Source organism: Gorilla gorilla, chromosome 10, assembly GCF_029281585.2.
Source record: "Gorilla gorilla gorilla isolate KB3781 chromosome 10, NHGRI_mGorGor1-v2.1_pri, whole genome shotgun sequence".
NCBI classification, from domain to species: Eukaryota; Metazoa; Chordata; class Mammalia; order Primates; family Hominidae; genus Gorilla; species Gorilla gorilla.
In genome coordinates this window covers 131,036,018-131,043,554 of record NC_073234.2, presented here as the reverse complement: position 1 = coordinate 131,043,554, position 7,537 = coordinate 131,036,018, and the positions used below count along the sequence as shown (strand labels likewise).

The 7,537-nt window shown below is 42.1% G+C and overlaps 1 long non-coding RNA gene across 1 annotated transcript in view; it reads left to right on the top strand.

The window, feature by feature from the left end:
• Positions 1 to 4,544: 4,544 nt before the first annotated feature.
• The window catches only part of LOC129525644 (uncharacterized), a 59,514-nt gene continuing 56,521 nt past the window's right edge, over positions 4,545 to 7,537 (top strand). Inside the window, exons 1-2 of the long non-coding RNA XR_010129270.1 lie at positions 4,545 to 4,686; positions 5,701 to 5,798. This is a non-coding gene — a long non-coding RNA (uncharacterized lncRNA). The remainder of the gene's footprint in view (positions 4,687 to 5,700; positions 5,799 to 7,537) is intronic.

Here is a 7,537-nt window from a genome sequence, read left to right as displayed (position 1 = left end):
GCCTATTGACCTGAGAGTCTTTCAGGAAGAAGATAGAAATGGAAGAAAATGTCAGTTATTTTCTTGGTGTGAGAGATACGCTTTTTCATTCATTCATTCTGACAACACGTATTTATTACATTCTCACTAATGTTCTAGGCACTATGTGTTGAGCATATGACAATGAAAACAAGAGACAAAAAATCCCTGCCTTCATGGAGCTCACAGGGCAATGGACACTGTGGGAAAAACGAATGAGACATCTCAGTCTTGAGAGGATTGCTGTGCTTGATGGCTCTAATTTAATCTATAGGGCTTGCAAAGGCTCAAGAGGGTTGCTCATTCAGTCTGGGAAGATCTGCAGCCTCAGAGAGGGCTTTTATTAAGCTAATAAACATTTTTAAGACCCCTCCCCTATGCTTTAGGCACCATCTTGGACCAATGATGCTTGAGCATAGGGAGAAAATATTAGAGCTTCTATGTATATATTTAATTCAATCTTTAAACATTTCTACTATTGAGTATGTTTCATACTGTGTGAGGAGTATTACTAAGTAGTGCATGTATATAATTTAAACATACAATTAAAATATACACAATTTAAAAATGTAATTAAAATATATATCCACATACTGTTTTAGGAGGGAGAGTAAGCAAAAATATTTTGCTCATAGGAATGAATGATCAAGAAACTTTTTATAACTGTGGTTGGGGGTCAGCGAATATTTTCTTTTATTATTATTATTATTATTATTATACTTAAGGCCGGATAGTAAATACTTTAGGCTCTGTCAGCCATGAGGTCTTTGTTGCAACTACTTAACTCCATCATTGTAGTGTGGAAGCAGTCATAGACAATATGTAAATGAATGAACATGCTTGTGTTCCAATAAAACTTTACTGCACAAACTGGCACTAGATTGGATTGGCCTGCTGGTTATAGTTTGCCAACCCCTGGTCTAAGTAATTACATGAGTAGTAACAATAGAGTGTAATAAATAAGGCAAGTAAAGAGTGCTATGAAGCATAGATCATTTCTGTTAGGAGGGTGGTCAGAGAGGAGTCACCTGAGGGAGTGATATTTACTGAGAACTGGGAGGTGAGCCAGTGCTACCTTGACAAAAAGGAGTTGTAGGAGTGTTCCAGTCCTACAGGAGTGAGAACACATACCCCAAAGGAGCTGGACGTGGCCTATGCCTTGAACTGTAAGGTGCTGGGGGCTCCAACAGCAAATGGGGACAGATAGCCCTGGACTTAGGAGCCATTTGCAAATACCAGGCCTGATGGAGAAATGATGCTTAGAAGTCATGAGGCCAGGAGTGCTTCTCTGGAACTGCATTTGCCTCCCAAGACAGAATCCAGGGGAGGACATCAATGAAGAGAGAAGCGGGATGGGTGGCTTCTGGCTGGGGCTGTTTTCTCCTTCTCATCAACACCCTCCAGCAGGATGCAGCCACAGCAGCTGCTGGCCAGCTCACTGCTGGACAGTAGGGCTGTCAGTTTCTGATGGATCAAGAGTGCCAGAGGGATGCTGTCATTCTTGGTCTCTAGGGTTGAGCTCCTATGCGCCTCCTCACCAGAGGCCCCTGATGAGAGGGCAGGTCACTTCCATCAGTCCTGAGGCCTCTCTCTATTTTTATGATGGAAATAAACCCTGCCCTTGGATTGCTATCTTTTTGCAACTTGCAGGCAGAATAAAATGTAGAATCTGTCTATCCCCCTTTTCCTTAGCAACTCCTCCACCCCAACTGTTTTATACAGTCAAGATTTTATTCAGAAATGTAGAAACCTCTGGCTGAGTTTTTTCACTTTATTTTAACCTATTCGTTCTAGGCCTGGGGGAGAAGAGAAATGGATTGTTATTTTAGAAACCCATGTCTAGCCTCCCTCCTCTGTCAGTCAGGAGCCTGTAGCTCTCTCTGATAATAATAGTATCTTGTGTATGTGTGGTGTGGTTAATAGCAAGTTTGCTTTCAATCCACTTCCTGTACTTTCCATGCTGTGCTGTTCTTTATCACAGGGAGCTATGTTTCCCAGTCTCCTGTAAAGGGTTGGCCAATGGGAGAAGTGCTGGAGGGTGGGGGATGGGGAGAAGTCAGGGCATTTCTACCCCTCTCTCTGCTTCTGGGGGCATTACCAGCAGCTGCTGTCTTTTCTCCCTGTGTTTATCTCCTTTCGGATAGCCCTTTCTTCCCTTATCTCAACTGTGTGGGCAGCCCCTGCCAGGGCTGTAGCACCCACTGGATACCCCAGCTCCTGGCTCTGGCAAAATCACCTTCTCTTGTTGTCCCTCCAGCCAAAGGGGAATCCTTATTCTCCATCCTTTGGTTTCCTTCAGCCTTTCCTGTTGGCTTATCAGCCCTTCCATGATCTAGGTAGTCAACTCCCTGTATTAAACTCCTTCTGTTCAAAAGACCTTTAGTGATTTCTCTATTCTCCCTGGATCCTGAAAATTACATGCAGCATCTCACAGTTAAAAGGTGCTGTTGTTCCATGATCTCATTTTAATTTTGACATGCATGACCTCAGAGGACATCAAGGCTGGTGCTATTACACCATTACACCATGATATAAAAAAGATAAATGGTTAAATATATTGCCTGAAGCCCTGGATTAAGGCAGCATGACTCCATGAAGCCAGGCACACCTTTGGATCCCAGCTTCGTTGTGTCTGTAAGGCCTCTAGTAACTCATTTCATTTTTCAGCTTTTTAAATCTCTAAATTGGTAATAAGAATACAGGTATCATGATGTTGTTCTATAAGACACTTAGCACACTGTCTGATATGTAGTAGAAGCTCAGCAAATATTGGTAATTACAGTAGAACCTCTCTTTACCATCCTCTGTTCAATGAAGAGTTGGCCTTCTCTATCCCCTCTGCAAGTAGACTAACTGCTGTGCAAAGCTTGTTGCACGCTTTGGTAAATATGCACCTCAAGATGAAAGAGAAGTGTGCAGGTTCTCTTTCATCTTGAGGTGCGTATTTACCAAACGTCAACCTTCTTGGTTCCCAGACCTCTTTGACTCAATTATACTTGTTCTAAAAAAATAACCTAATGCCATTTAAGCTCCAGGACCTCACATGCCCTGACCCCTCCCAGGGCCCTGGGAGGAGCTCTAGCAATGTGCTCAGGAGGTCATGTTATGTTAAAAAATTTTCTTTTAATTAATAAACTTTATTTGTAGAGTAGTTTTAGGTTCCCAAAAATGTTGATAGGAAGATACAGATATCCCACAACCCTGTCCCCACACTTGCACAGCCTTCCTTATCATCAACATGCTCCCCACACGTGTTACAATTGAGGGACATACACGGACACATCATCACCTGAGTCCATAGTTTACATTAGGGTGTCACTCTTGATGTTGTCATCCTATAGGTTTGCGCAGATGTATGATGACATGTATCCACCATTGTAGTATCACACAGAATAGTTTCCCTACTCTAAAAACATTTCCTGTGCTCTGCCTGTTCATTCCTCTCTCCCTCTTAACCCCTGGAAACAACTGATCTTTTACTGTTTCCATAGTTTTGCTTTGTCCAGAGTGTCATATAGTTGGATTCATGCAGTACATAGCCTTTGCAGATTGGCTTCTTTCATATAGTAATATGCATTTAAGTTTCCACCATGTCTTTTCATGGCTGGATAACTCATTTCTTTTAGGGCTGAATCATATTCCACTGTCCGGATATACTATAGATTATCCACTTACCTACTGAAGGTAAGTGGTTACTTCCAAGTCTGGGCAGTTATGAATAAAGCTGCTTACACATCCATGTCCAGGCTTTTGTGTGGATATAAGTTGTCAGTACATTTGGGTAAATATCAAGGAGTATGATTTCTGGATTTTATGGTAAGAGTATGTTTAGCTTTTTTAAGAAACTGCCAAACTGTCTTGCAAAGTGGCTGCACCATTTTGCATTCTCACCAGCAATGAATATGAGTTCTTATTGCTCCACATCCTCGTCAGCATTTGGTGTTGTCAGTGTTTTGGATTTTGACCATTCTAATAGGTGTTTTGTGGTATCCCATTGTTGTTTTATTTGCAGTTCCCTAATGACCTAGGATGTGAAACATCTTTTCACTTGCTTACTTGGCATCTGTGTGTCTTCTTTGGCAAGGTGTCTCTTTAGGTCTTTTCCCCATTTTTTTAAATCAGGTTGTTCATTTTCTTGTGGTTGAGTTTTAAGAGTTCTTCATATATTTTGGATAAAGTCCATTATCAGATATATCTCATGATGTTTTTCAACATTTTTCAAAATAAAATATTTAAATTGTATTGGTTAAAACAAGTCTCTTTGCATTCCTCCCAAATGTCAGGGGCCACTAGAACGACTGTTAAAATAAAGCTGATTTAGGAATATATTTAGACTGGCTTTAATGCGATATATTTGTGTGAATTAAAGTCATTTCTTTGTGCAGTTGTTTCTAGCCATCCCAATGTAGGAATGGGTTCTAGAACTGTTCCTCCTCTTACTGTGCCTACTTACTGATGTTGTGATACTCAGGTGCAGAGTCAGAGAACATGTCACAATATGAATATGTTCGGTGTTGCCTGGCACCAGAGGTATGTGGGTTGTGGAAGAGAAACTCTGAACTGTAGAGAATCAGAATGCTCAGTCATCAAACCCACAAAACTGTAAGAGGATTCCATTAGAATGACAACTCGTCAAAACAGAAGTTCCTTTCTAGCAGAAATTTGCTTGTAAGTACAGCTTTACCAGGTATACATACCCCATATTCCTTTTTTTTTTGAATGGGAATCATGTAAAATAGAATTTATCCATTTCTGTGGGTCCTGGGCACACCCTGAAGCAGTATACCAATGGTGATTATTTCTGTACATGAAGTTGCGTATTTTATGTATTTCAAATATAAAAACCATTTAATCAACTGTGCTTAAGAAAATACTGAATTATTCTATTCTTCCTCTAGAATGTATTATTCCCAAATTATTGTGTAAAGAAGAAATGATTAAGAGTCTGTAGCCAGAAGTTGTAGGATAAAAAATATTTTAGTGATGTGAGAGGTAGTTAATTAATACAAATATTATGATCACCTTCTGGATTTTGTGATATTTGTAGTATTTTTCATTTTTAAAAAAGCAGAGACTTGTGATTCATATTGTGACATTTTCTCATTCTAAATAAGCATCTATGTTTTGTAGGTAAATTTATGTTTATAATTTTCTTTTTTTTTCCTCTGAAAGAGCTTCCAAATTGTATAAGCTTCAGATCCCACAAAGCTGAATCTACCCCTTCTTGTTATTGTAATCATGCAATTTAATAAAATTTCATATCCGCCAATAAAAATGAGTGTGTAAAAGAAGAATTGCATTCATAAAAATGAAACTGCATGCTTTAGAACACCCAACTGGATTTGAGTTGCTAAAAACACTTGCCATTGAATTAGGTGTGGATGAGAAAATTTAAGAGATTAGGAGGAAAATAATCTTGATGATTTGGAAGGATTCTTCCTTTAGACTGCTTTGCAGCAACTTTTGTTTCCTACCTCAAAAAAGCCAAAACCGCAGCCCGCAGGTGAATCTGTGGATGTGTTTTATAAAAATGGCAAAGTAGAACCCGGATATTTGCTAACAGACTTCTCGACAGAGTGCTTCAGACAGCCTCTACCAATAGTTGAGAAATGGCAGCTGAGAGAAAACCTAATTGTCTTTTTTTTTTTTTTTTTTTTCTGGTCCACCTACTCCACTTTACAGATGGGAAAACTGAGGCCCAGAGAAGCAAAGTGTATTTCCTAGGGTCTCACAGCCTAGGTCTCCAGACTGGATGTCCTTCTGTCTTTCTGCAGGTCTGGGTCAGTATCTGTAGCTGGGAGAGGCGGTGGGGGAAGGGAGAGGGCAGGCAGGAATTGGAGCCTTCCACATGCCTAACTTGTTAGGGTGTTCATGATGTCACAATTAGGAAGGAAATGGAGAGGGGAGGCCTCGGAAACCCCCCAAAGGCCCTCTGATTGCGCCCTGCCGAATCCCTCCAGGAATTACTCCCTGGTCCTCTCACAGTGGCTCGGTCTCAGCCTGAGATAAAAGGCCAGAAGCAGGAAGGTAAATCTGATGGAGCTTCCTCCACCACCCCCACCCCTTCCCCAAATGTGCCCTCCTTCTCTTGGATATAGAACATAGTTTAAAAAAAAAAAAACAAAAAAAAAACTGAGCCCAGTTGCCATGGCAACCACCTGTGGTCTGGGTTTCTGGAATCACTAGCCAGAGAAGAATCAGGAAAATACAGTATGATTCTACTGGAAGACCCGCCACAATCCTGCTGTGCGGTGTCCTTGTTCATGAACAGCCTTACCCATCGGTGAGAACAGACAGGCAAGGGCGTGGGGCTATTGCACTGAGGACAGTGGAGGTCGGGGCTGGGTGAGGTATCCCAGGTGGAGAGAACAGGGATCCTCGGGTTGACTGAATGCTCTACTGCTCCCCTGTGAAGCTGACAGGCCCAGGTTCAAAGATCAGAGGGCAGCTGGCAGTCACCTCCTTCCTTCCTCCCCTGGGCATGAGGAGGCTGAACTGGTCTGCCTGGAAACCCACTGTTTCCTTTTTGGAGACTCTGGCTGCGGCCACCTATAGGGATTGGCATTCCAGCTGTCTCCCATAAAATCTCCAGCTCTTTAAAATCCCCAGTTAAAGCCTAAGCTCCAATAAAAGTTGCCAGGCTGGGTTTGGGGCAAGGTATCCGCATCTTCTACACAGGCCGAGGACGCTGTAATGAGCCTGACTAGGAGGCACAGTCCTGGGCTGCTTCCCCTCATTGTCTGTAACTAAGCACACATGAAAGCGAGCTGTAGATTAGCCGAGACCCAGAGCATCTGAAAGACACACTCAAAGAGCCACATCAACCACTAAAGGAGTTGCCAAGAGGAGGCAGAGAGGGGGTCTTTAATGGTCCATTTGCAAGAGATGAAATTTCTAAGCCTTAGAAACTTGGATACGGCATGGCGAAGTTGCATTTTAAAGGTTTCAGGAGAAAAGATAAAAGTTAGAGGGTCAGAGGTGACTGTCTTCTGGCAGCTTCCCTGAAATGCATGCCAATTAGACAGAATTCCTTGCACGTCGTGAGTCCTCCAAAAAATATTTGTGAAATAAATAAATGAATGGGATATGGTTTTTCCTATCACACACTTCTGGAGCCAGTGGCCTGATTTGTTATATAATATGTCCTGCAGAGGGCAAGGCCAGGCAGGCACCACAGTGGAAAGGGGCAATTCAGAGCAGAGACTCCCTTTCTGTGCTTCCAAACTTCTATTTTGCAGACTGTCCTATAGAGCAAGTCTTAAAAACTCCAAGACCTACACGGGCAAGATGGGGGTGTGTGATGGTTAATATTGAGTGTCAACTTGATTGGACTGAAGGATGCAAAGTATTTTTCCTGGGTGTGTCTCTGAGGGTGTTGCCAAAGGAGATTAACATTTGAATTAGTGGACTGGGAAAGGCAGACCCACCCTCAATCTGGGTGGGCACCATCTAATCAGCTGCCAGTGTGGCCCGAATAAAAAGCAGGCAGAAGAATGTGGAAAGACTAGACTGGTTTAGT